The sequence below is a fragment of the Scardinius erythrophthalmus genome (genome assembly GCF_964197995.2).
Source record: "Scardinius erythrophthalmus genome assembly, chromosome: 10".
In the NCBI taxonomy this organism is placed as follows: Eukaryota; Metazoa; Chordata; class Actinopteri; order Cypriniformes; family Leuciscidae; genus Scardinius; species Scardinius erythrophthalmus.
The window spans coordinates 9,694,141-9,706,910 of NC_138230.1; the positions used below are offsets into that span (position 1 = coordinate 9,694,141).

General features: G+C 36.4%; 1 long non-coding RNA gene across 1 annotated transcript; it reads left to right on the forward strand.

Moving 5' to 3' along the window:
* Positions 1-9,440: 9,440 nt before the first annotated feature.
* Positions 9,441-10,800, forward strand: LOC308697272. The gene is made up of 4 exons (XR_014030923.1): positions 9,441-9,619; positions 9,714-9,913; positions 10,073-10,150; positions 10,231-10,800. It is a non-coding gene; the product is annotated as an uncharacterized lncRNA (long non-coding RNA).
* Positions 10,801-12,770: the final 1,970 nt, after the last annotated feature.

Here is a 12,770-nt window from a genome sequence, read left to right on the forward strand (position 1 = left end):
AATAAAATATTGAAATTTGAAACCTCCACATCATTGCATTCTGTTTTTATTCACAATTTGTACAGTGTCCCAACTTTTTCTGATTTGGGGTTGTATATAAATACTGCCAATATTAGTTGTAAAACACACAGACCAGGGGCCTCATTTATAAAACTTTGCGTATGATTTGCGTCATAAGTGGCGTACGGATGAAACATAGGACGTGCGTACGCTAGGGCTGCACGATTTTGAGAAAAAACCTAATTGCGGTTTTTCTGACAAATATTGCGATTGCGGTGCGATTTTCGATTTTTGCGTTCGATACTTTTAAGTGCATAAAACCTAAAATTATGAATAAAATATGTTACTTTTACGACACAGAGGGTTAAATAAACTACATACATAGTGATTGAGGTAATGAGATTGTTTGATGCTTCGTGATTATTAAATACCTGAACCTAAATACCAAAGAATAGATTGGTAGTGTTTCCTCTGGATCTGGCCACGGCACGTCGACATAATTTAGCACTCTTTTGCTCCACGTCGTTCTTCGCGAATCCAAAATAAGTCCAAACAGCTGAAGTACCACCCTTCTTGTTAACCACAAGTGTTCCCCCGCTTCCTCTCCCGTCACCGAAGAAGTGCCTTCGGCCATTTCTGCGTAGTTACAAGCTTGTTCTATTGGCACAATTCGAGGTACACGACACGTTGTGTGTTTAAAGAGCCTGTTTACACCTGGCCACTTAATGCGTTTTCTCAGATCGGATAGCTATCTGATTTGTCAAAACGATTCCATTTACACCTGGTCACATAAATGTGTTTTTGCGAAACGGATTTAAATCCGATCTTCAATTCCCGCGCTATATGCAGATTTAATGGAGTGCCCGTCACGAAAGCAACATATATGGGCTGCATTTTATTGATCATCAGCTAAAAATTTCTAAATCAAAGACCGCAATAAGAGAGAGCGGCAACAGCCCTGGTAAGATCATTTCATTTCTCTTTTAATGATGTTGATTGTGTGTTAAGCGTCTGCGACTTAGTTTCACTTTGATTTGCGATAGTTTGCACGTTGACTTAATGAATAGATGCTCAGCTGCGGTGACGCGCGTGTTCCAGTAGCGTCGTCATATCTCGCTATAACATTACATATAGGCGGATATAGCCTATAACACGCTCTCACACGTTTATATTTGAGCATTTTTGGGAGGAGTACAATTTACATGGTTTCAACAACCAGATGCATTTACACTTGTCCAGTTTCGTCTGGAATGCGGCCCAGACCTCCTCCTGAAGTGGTTTGAGCGATCGGATTCAAATCCGTCTCGAATGCGTTTCGGAGGGCATTTACACCTGGTCTTTTCACGATCGGATAGCTATCCGATCTGAGAAAACGCATGAAGTGGCCAGGTGTAAACAGCCCCTTAGCTGCTTTGCTGCTGACAGAAAGCCGGTGCACTGCATACAACCTTGTTGTTTCCATTGCCATTTCTAATTGGCCAGCAAGCCAGGAACGCAAGATTCGACCATTTTGATTGGCTAATAGGTTTGTCACTCAAATGTCAGAGGCGGGGGAAAAAACCTCAGACTCCTGAGGTTAGGTTATTGCGGGAGTTAAAACCTCAATATCGATGCGATAAAGGTTAATCGTGCAGCCCTAGCGTACGCACAGAAATATTTGGATTTATAAAACCGTGCGCACGCACATCCTACGCAGTTTTCCCTTAATAAATCACAATCAATTCTAAATGTAGCGCAGCTTTTGCGGCTTCATGTCACGCCCATAGTTGCCCATAAATAGTCTGTGAAACGCCCACAAGTTAATATTCATCGATTGCGAAATCATGGCAAACACAGAGAGGAAAACCAAGAAATGTAACTTCACTCACGTCATTACGCATTGTGATGGCATCATGGCATTTTATTACCATCCATTTGATTGCATCTGACAAGCTACAGATGTGTTATGAGGATGAATTGCATAACATGCCAATATTATTGCAGAACATATTTCACTTTTCTTTTAGCAAACATGTGTTCATTTGCATTTCTGTTCTAATCTTCGTTTGATTTTGTTAGTTTTACACTGCAGATCGAGCAAACGGGTATTCGTGTAGGCTGTTAATTGTAAGACTTGCTTTGTGAAGTCTTCATGTTATTTCAACACATTCTCACACCCAAGGCGTCACTTTTTGTCACTTTCAACCATGCTTCAATATCTGACGCTCAAAGCGCCCCCTAGCGTCCATATGTGACGCTTCGGTTATGGGTAGCTTTAGGCGTCATGTAACTGACGCTTTCGGAAGCGTCAATATTCGACGCACAAAGCGCCCCCTAGCGTCCATATGTGACGCTTCGGTTGGGTAGGTTTAGGTCTGTGGTAGGGTTATGCGTCTCAAATGGACGCTAAAGGCTGCTTTGAGCGTCAGATATTGAAGCATGGTTGAAAGTGTTAAAAAGTGACGCCTTGGGTATGAGAACGGGCTGGTTATTTATGAGAGGCAGTATTGCAGTTTATTTTACACAACGGTCTACAGTTTCACACACTTTCACGTGTTTCTTCCATCTGCCGACGGTGTCGCCATTTCTCATTTCACCCGTTTTTGTGTGTACGCCTGGGTCAGAGTGTGCGTGAAGGACCGCACATTTTCCCGTCAAGTTTGCTTTTTATAAATACCAATTATTGCGTAGAGAGCGGCGTACGCCTTCTTTTGTGCGTATACGCAACGTTTATAAATGAGGCCCCAGGTCACAAAAGACAAGTCAAATGGAAACTCTAGGGCTTAGGTCAGTTCTAAGAAGTGACTCCAAATGCAGTGTAAATAGACACTGTTGCAGGGCTTGTAGTGGAGCATAATGTGTGAAAGACTCACACTCACACTCCAGTCTGTGGATTCACAGGTTTAGATGTGTGAACATGAGTAGCCTATTAAAGACCCTCATTTTTGCTGTTAAACTATTTAAGTGTGCGAGAACAGAGGCTGACTGAACTGCGAGACTTTTTGTGGAACTACAGTTTGCTTTAAAAAACATGAACCTTTCTACAACCACTTTTACTTTCTACAACATTTATTTTTGTTTGTTATTTAGCTCTGCGTGAATATGCGTCTGTTTATCGCGAGCGTCCTCGCTGTGCTGCTGGCGTTCAGCTGTCCATTCGTCACGTCTGAACTTCAAAAAACTTTTGATAAATGTAGTGAGTTTTTCTTTAGAGGACAGCCTCCGGTGATTCCTGGCATCCTGAATCCACGCTCTGAGACTGATCGTTACAAAAAAATCTGTCAAAAATATACTTCCAAAGAAAAAGACTCTGAAAATGTAGGTTCAGGATATATGTTTGCAACTCTCTATGACACAACAAATAGGATCCCTGTTTTCTCAGCTTACAAATATACTGGGAGAGGAGATTTCAGAAGACCAAAGAGTTCATGGATGGTTGAGCCTCAGGTGATTATTTCCATAGCTTGTTTTTTATGTTTCAGAGAACATGTCATGTATCACATGTGCTGTGCCAGAGAGTTACTGTAGTATGTCGTCAGTTATTGTGATGAATTTACACACATTACAGTAATCTATCATTTACTTTTCTTCTGTAAGTGCTACACTTCTTTTCCTTTAACCATTGATTCTGCAGTTTTAGTATACATCTGCTATTCAATGCCGATTTTACATCTAGTCTATCAATTTATTGTCTTAAAAGGATAGTTCACACAAAATTAAAAATCTGTCATAATTTATTCAATTTCATTTTATTCCAAACCCATATTCTGTTCTTTTTCTGTGGAACACAAAATTAAGAAAAATAAGAATTATGCAGTTTTTATTTTATTTTTATGAAACAGTTCATAAGTGAAAATGTTGATCTGTCAAATACTCACATAAAACTTTCACATAACTTCAGAAGTAGTCGAATCAGACAATACTTGATTTTTTTTTATCCTATAAGAGCTTGACAGATGAATGGTTGTTCCATGGAACAAAAAACTCAATTAAGATTCTTCTAAATTCTAATTTTGTGTTTTTACATGAAAACATACCACATATGGGTTTGTAACAACATTAGGAGGCGTAAATGACCGTTTTAATTTTTGAGTCAACTATTCTGTTCTTTTAAACTTCTGTAGCTTGATCCTCCTGTTGATGAGATGACTGTTCCATACGCAAATCAGGCCATCAATGAAGACTTCTTCAATAACAAGTACGGATTGAATCGCGGTCACTTGTTTCCCAGCGGTCATGCAGCCGATGAACTCACTGCCGAATCTACATTCACACTGACCAACGTAGTGCCACAGAAGATCAGCTTTAATAACGGCAGTTGGAATCGCATGGAAAGAGAAATTTCAGACATCATGAATAAACATTGCTATGACAATAATAATACAGTTTTAGCCCATGTGCTGACCGGAGCAATACCTGGAAACAATAAACTAAATGAGAAAGTGAACATTCCCTCTTACATGTGGACGGCATTCTGCTGTTACAACAGTGCAAATAGATTATGGTTATCTCAAGCTTATTGGGCCCTAAACAAAGAAGAAAGAGAAGATGAAGAGAAAACGATCAGTAAAAAGAGTCTGAAGGAATTACAGGAATTTCTGAGTCAAAAATGGGTGAAAAATGTACAGTTGTTTGAGAGCAACTGTGCCAAAAAACAAACAAACATACAATAAACATACCAAAAGCAGCATAAGGATTCAAAATCATTGAATGATCAGTTATTACGTTTGTAGGATTAGAAGCCTGTCAAAGGCCATTTTTAGCATTTACATTTTTGATACATATGTCTGAAGTCCAGAGCCTGTTATAAATGGGACTGTGTGTAAACTGTTCTAATAAAGTCTAATAAAGTTTGTGCATATGTTGGCATATTAGAGTTATTTTACTGTCTACAGGGTGTAGAGTGGAAAGTACAGGTCCAGAAAAAAAAATATATATATATATATAAAAATATATGTGGCATATATTCCAAATACACTGAAATATATTTGCATTGTTGTTCACTTATATTTATCATTTTGAAATATATTCTGAAATATAACAAAAATATATGATGTTAAGTGTGAAATATATTTACATTTATAACATGTAATGTCAAATATATGACAAAATATATGATCATAAAATGTTTAGCTTGCTAAAGAAGGGTTGAAAATGTATTTTGATAATAGTAATTCCTCTACCTTTTCCCCTATACACAACAGTAGGCTACCATATTTCACTACTGTATTATGACACACAGCTATAATAAATACTGTACTTACATTTAAATGACTGCAATGTAAAATGACAGATAGTTGCTTTCCTAGGACTATTAGGCCATATTAGGTGGCACGTACCTAACACTAAGTGCAATTATTAGATTTATTGTTGTTTTATTGACATCTTTCCTGAAGTCATTTAAATATTGAAAATATGCACAATATTTATGATGCAAGTATAACAATGATACTCCAACAGTGAAGTGCACTTAAACAATAGATAGAACTCAGTGTCTAACACTGCATACACACACTATTAAATAACTGTATTCAATCCTGTAAAAATAATTCAAATAATAGTATTTCATATACAATATATACATTTATTGTACATTTATATACAATATATACATTTTTTGTACATTTATATACAATATATACATTTACAATATATACAAGGGACAACTGGGGACAGCTGTCAACTCAAAAATAGCTGAACTCAGATTTTAAATGAAATAAATAAAAATGTAAAAAATAAATTGAAAATGTGTTGTTTGTTTGTGAAAATGTTAACTTTTTAAATTTCAAAATATATTTCAAATGAAACAATTTGCAAAAGTTAAAACATATGAACACATATGTTGTTAGTAAATATATTGACACAAATATATTCACATATTTAACTAAAATATATTTTCAAAAAAATAAAAAAATATATTTACATATATTTAACTAAAATATATGTATTGGGCCAATTTCGAATATTTGCATTTATTCCAAAAATATATTTCAAAATATATTCTGAAAATATATTTCAAATATATTTCTTTTGTGTATGGGCTATCATCATAATCTTAATAGTTGACACAAACACCATCCATTTCGCTGTAGTCTGGAACAGTTCAAAGATTTTGATTTGTTGCCTATCACCAAGGAATAAATGAACTAGCCTATACATGATACTGTATGTAGGGGAGCGCGGGGCACAACCTAACGCGGGGTTAGCTGTAACACGCTTGTTTTAAATACTTCCGCACATGTTTGGATGATGAAACTTTGTGTATTTACTAGTTGCCATATCAACACTATATAGAAAAAAAAATTCAGCCAATTTTTTTTTTTTTTTTTTTTTTTGGAAGATATCCATAGACATTTATTAAACCATAGCAAAAGTAAATTTCTTACTTAAGTTAATTTTTCATCTTTATTTTTTGTGTTTATTTAAAATAAGACAAATCTGATATTATTTTAATCTCCAAGATGTTATTTAACAATTGAGATAGTTCTTTAATGCTTCGCTAACTAGCAGAAGACACTAGCAGGGTTTAAATCCCAGTTGTGCAGGCGAGGGCATGTTGTAACACTGCCTTACAATGTGCCCCTATTAGAAATATGCTATTATATTCTATACTTTTATTAATTTTATTGAGAAAACGTGAGAAAAAGGTGAATAAAGACTGAGTGTCAATGTTCAGAAATTACTAATCATTTATTTGTTTTGAACTGTTGTATAGCTGTGTTTTCCTGTGTTCATAGTCAAAACTCAAAAATGAGTATATATTTAATTATTAAAAATTGCCATTATTTTATATGAAAATGTTTTTTAATTGTATTTTATTTAGAAAATATTTTAGTTTGTTTTGTATATATTTTTTTTATTAGATCAGATAACATTTTAAGCTGTCATATGTCATGTTACAATGTGCCCCACACATGTTACAGTGTACCCCACCTATGGGGCATGTTGTCACATTTCACTTCCATTCTTTCGGGGTATATCAAGAAAAAAGTATATAATAAAACAAAAACACATAATTGTACTAGACATGTGGGAAATTAATGTGGGAAAAAATAAATACTCTGAACCATAAGTAGATTTACACAAACTGAGAAAGTCAAAAAGCGTTACTTTGTGCCCGCTCTCCCCTATGCCATAACAATTATGACAACAATTTACAACAATTAAATGAACAGAGCTTTCCATTAGCTTGCACATTCATCATCAACACCTGTTGCTCAGATCTTAAGTCGTTTACTAGTGACTATATGTCAAAGACAGCAAAAAGGAGAAAATATCCATTTCATGCTTTTAAGAGCCAGATTTAAACATCTATGATCTCCTACAACATTTGCAAATTATATTTTTTGCAACAACAAAAAAAGTAAAGTATTAAGTCACAATACATGACTACATTTGAAGGGTATTCTCGCGTAGCCAGACCTTCAGACTGACGGCAGAAGTTCTGGACTCTATCGCAGCTTTCAGTGGCCAAAAACCACCCAAGAGGCCGTCTGACTGACATGTAACGCAACCAATCACAGTTCGTTTTGTTCCACATCATGTTTAGGGGCGTGAAAATGTAAAGTCAATGTCCCTACGATAACAGATCAGTGTGCATCTAATAAATTATTCATTCAAAAACATTGTGCAAGTTTACTGCAACAATGAAGCCACGAACTTCACATACTTTTGAAAATCCAGCATTTAGTTGATCCTGGTAAGCGCACATTGTCAAAATTGTAAACACAAAGTTTACACAATGGTTTGTTTCCTGGCAGAGAAGAACTCAACACACACCTGAAGTGTTTCTAGTTAAGTGTGCAATATGCATCAGACGTTCAGTCAACGGTTGGTGTGATGTCTGAGGCTGAGACTATTTGAAAGGCTGTCATTGAAAAAACAGGCGTTTAATCCCTTTAATGGTGTAGTTATGACATCTACCTATAGGGACTGACAGCTTACCAGCCAAGCCACACAATTTTGCTTCATTGAAAAGATCTAAAAATTTTTGCTTGTCTTTAAGCTCTTGAAACTCTCTGGTCTCCACCAGTGTCAGAACATGTTTTCAATTGGCAGACGCTTGGTAAAGCAACTTACAAGAGATGATCATACTGCATAACGTAATTGATAATTATTACAGTTTATCTGAATTGCTAAAACACATTTCTTGAAACCATCATCAAACCTTAAACAAAACAAATCTTCAAACTACATTCAGAACATCTGAATCTTCTGGCAAAATCAAATAATTGCCTTAAAATAATTTAATCTGTGCTCAAAATCAAATATTGCTTTCAGATCATACACACAACGAGTCAATATTATAAACACTACAGATCATTCATTAGACACTACATAAAAAAAATGGAGAACACAGAATCCAAAGCATGCAGTTACACAAAAAGTATATTGTAACGAAGTAAACTGATTTTGCAATTACGTTAAAAGGTAAAGTAATCACAACTTACAGGTAAATAAATTGTATACTGTATGCACTGCAAGTATAGTATTGTACTGAATATTGTATAGTAGGCCGGTGAATGTCTGTATATTCAGCACTTGCATACTGTGAAAATACAGTGACACAATTGCAAAAGCCAAAAAGGTTAAAACACTCTAAATGAGTGCATGTTACAGTAAAGTACACTCAGAAGAGTTGTGCAACTGCAAAATCAAGGTCAGTGAGAGATTCATTCTGCTTCAGCATCCTGTCTTCATGTTGGGTCTGGCCTGAGGACTTTATCACATCACAAGCAATGTCATCTCTGCAGACAAAGAGAAAAACCCTAAAGCAGATCTAGCCTTGACAACATTCTCCACACCTGCTCTTCCTCATCCTCTTCCTCCTTGTTCATTCTTATACACATACTCTTCCTCCTCTCCTTCTTATATTGTTTCCATCCATTGTTGGTATCAACATTCAGTGCAACATTTTGAGTCAGTTTTGGCACTCTGAACTGACTTGTACGTCCAGTTGGTTTGGTCACATCATTAGAAATAAGTGTGAACAATTTTGAATTGTTGTGTGTAAACGATGACAACAGTGTTGTAGTTGTGTTTAACTTTTGCCTGCCCGTGTTTAGAGTTTTGAAACACAAGTGCATCACAGTGTGAAATGTAGTGAGTGAGAATGTGTTTAGAGTTTTGCAAAAAGAGTCCATGAGATCTGCAAATGGTGTCTTAACTACCTGAACTTGTTTAATGTTTTACTGAAAGAGTGATTTATTCGACAAATTGGTTCAGAGAATGGAGTCATTTTAGCAATTCAGAAAACAATTAAAACTGCATGGCAAGAAGATTCCAGCATGCTGTAAAGAGGCCTCGAGTGCTGAGAAGAGCACCCTAGTGCAAGATACGAAAACACTAGAGCAATTGTGGATATTTATTGTCGTTTCGCATGTCAGAGGGTGTGAAAGAAACTTAACGCTGATATTATGTGTGATACCATGACTCTGTTTCTCAGAAAGTGTACGAGACTTGAGTTCACAGAATTAGATTAGTGCGTGTGTGTGTTTGTGTGTGTATGAGTGTTCAAGACCATTGTTTCTACTGCAGATCTGCATTTATAGAGAGGGCCAAGCAGAGACACAGTTTGTGTTGTGGGACCTTGAGAGCATAAAAGCAGTGAAGATTTGAAGTAAAGATGCGTCTGTTTATCGTGAGTGTCTCTGCGTTGCTGGTGCTGAGTTTTTCATGCATTACGTCTGAACTTGTAGACAAATTCAGTAAATGCAGTGACTTTTTTTTTAAAGGAAAACCTCCAGTTATCCCTGGTATTCTAAAGGATTCGGCTGCGCAGGATAACTGTTACAAAATAATCTGTCAAAAATATAAGGAAAGAATAAGATTTGCAACACTCTACGATACAACAAAGAGGATCCCTCTTTTCTCAGCTTACAAATTCACCGGAACACATGAGAAGATTAAGATTCCCTGGATGATCGAGTCAAAGGTGATGTTTCTAATAGTGTTTTTTTTTTATGATTAAAATATTTCTATAATATCTTTCTACATTTCTATATCTGCAGTCCAGAAGTTAATTAATCTAGTCTCTTATTTTGTAAAGTTATTGTTCAATGGACTGTGTCTCTTTCAATTTTTTGTCCTATAGCTTGAACCTTCAAGTGCTGAGGCTCGTGTGCCATTCGTCAATCAGGCTATCAATGAAGATTACAACAAACATCAAAATGTGAGTGCCGGTCAGCTATTTCCAGTCTGTCATGCAGCTGATAGAGAAACTGCTAAATCTACATTCACACTCACCAACAGCGTCCCACAGAAGAACAAATTAAGGGATGGTAGATGGAACCGCACTGAACAAGAGACTACAACAGATATGAAGAATTACTGTCGTGACCCTAAAAACCACAATAAAGTCTCAGCCTATGTGTTGACAGGAGCTGTACCTGGCAATGATCAACTGAATAAGAGAGTGAACATTCCCTCTTACATGTGGACAGCATTTTGCTGCTATAGTATTAATGAAAGCTCATGGGTCTCCAAAGCTTACTGGGCCCGTAACACAATACAAGATGAAGGGGGAAGTGGGACCCTGGGAAATGTGCAAACATTCTTGAATGAAAGATGGGGGAAACAAGTAAAGCTGTTTTACAACAACTGTCTGTAATTTTACATTACAACCAGATAACCGCCTTCTTCAGTTGGAGCAGAATCTAGCATCACATTATCATTTCATCTGTTTGTAAGATTAATTTAAACTTTTGCAATTATTAAGCTCTACCACTTTAGTGCTCCCATTAAGAAATGTGTCTGTAATCATGTTCTATTGGACTGTGTGTAAACTTTATTTTCTCTAATAAAGCTTATGCAAATGTTCACATATCAGAGTCATCTCACTAACTGAAGGGAAAGAGGAGTATTGGTGTGTAGTGTTGGAGGTACAGGTTGCCTAATCTCAAGAGTTCACATAAACTCACATTAGCTGTTGTCTTGACAGTTCAAAGCTTCTGGCATCAGTTAAAAGCTTGGCATTTGCTCAGTCACAATACACATGGGCTGTCGCTGAAAATCAGGTGTTTTATGTCCCCACAATGGTGTAGTTACAACATTCACCAGTAGGGGACGACTGGACCATGCTGACCTGCCAAATCCTGACCTTGTCTGGTCTGTTATATGCATCTCCTGTATTGAGAAGTTTTTCTCAACTTAAGCTCTTGTCTTGAATTTACACTTTCTGGTCCCCACATGTTTTCAATTGGCAGATTTTTTCTCGGGAAAGCAAATAAAAATAATAAAATGAACATACTGTGTACGTGGCAATTATTGAACTGGCAAAAAAATAAAAATAAATAAAATAAATAAATCAAGCATGCCATTATTATTATTATTTTATTTTTTTTACATTCGCAAAGACACGTTTCCGGTCACTTTTTCAACTCTTCACACAGTGCACATGACATCAGTCTATGTGAGCTAAACTAAAGATTATTTATCATTATTTATACATCTTTCAAATTAGCCTTCACACACACACACACACACACACACACACATATATATATATGTATAATTTTTATTTTTTACAGTTTTTCTGAATTGCTAAAACACTAAATCCCATTCTCTGAACCAAATTCTCAAAAGCCTAAATCAATTTGTCGAATAAATCACTCTTTCTGTTAAACATTAAACAAGTTCAGGTAGTTAAGACACCATTTGCAAATCTCATCCCATTTCTTTTTTAAAGACTGCATGTTAAAATTCAGGAATAGTTACTGACAGAAATTCTGTGTTGATTCAAGGGTTCAGATTTCAGCAATAATGTCTCATCAAATTTCTGACCCCAGGAAGCAAGAAAGAGAGAGGGAAGTTTACAGTGCCATGTGACCTCATGATGGTGAATGACCGCCCAGAACAGAGAGATTAAAAGTCAGGCAAGTGAACCAGCAACTGAGGAGAGGTTATGATACAAACATTAAGCTCATGTGATAAATGCAGAGGAGTCAAACAACTATCATTAAGCAGATGAAAAATTCGGCGTGTCAGTGTATAAGATAAGAAGATGGCGAGCCCCAAAAATGCTAACGGTCAAAGAAAAGCTTACCACAGTGCTAAAAGCGTCCGCTTTGAAGAAATTGACAGGCAAGTGTGTCAGTACGTAGAGCAGTCATCCAGCTAAAGGCACTGGATATCATCAAAGAGCTGAACATACCAGCAGCGAGGACCTTCTTCTTATTTCGGCTAGGTACTGACAAACTTGCCTGTCAATGTCCTTGCTTAAGTATGATGAGGCATAATGGATTAGCATTATGCCGCAGAAAAGTCTTGCCCAGCACCTGCCCTCCGTCTTCAGGGAGAAACTGCTGTTTTTTTAGGGAAAAAAATTCATACCCCCTGGATTAGATAGGTAATGCGGATCACCAATTGTTTTGTCATGCCAACATCTGTCACTGTACACACACAAAGGTGAGGAATCAGTTATTGTGAGATTTACTGGAAATGAGAACTACAGGTTATTTTTATGGTATGCCATAAATACCATCGTCTTATATTCGGAACAATATAGTAATAATCATCCAAAGACTTAAGCATTTGCCTATTTAAATCCAAACAGTGTGTGTGTGTGTGTGTGTGTGTGTGTGTGTGTGTGTGTGTGTGTGTGTGTGTGTGTGTGGTATGTGGTGCAGGATTTTAATTAATCAACTTAAATTAATCAACTAACATTTGTTTTTCTTGCAGGAACAACATTCATGCTTTTAATGTTTCCAAACTCTTTGGGAAAAACTTGTGACTTTGAGTATGTGTCTATGGGTAAAAATAACATAGTTATGGGAAGTGAAACTAGACAAGTC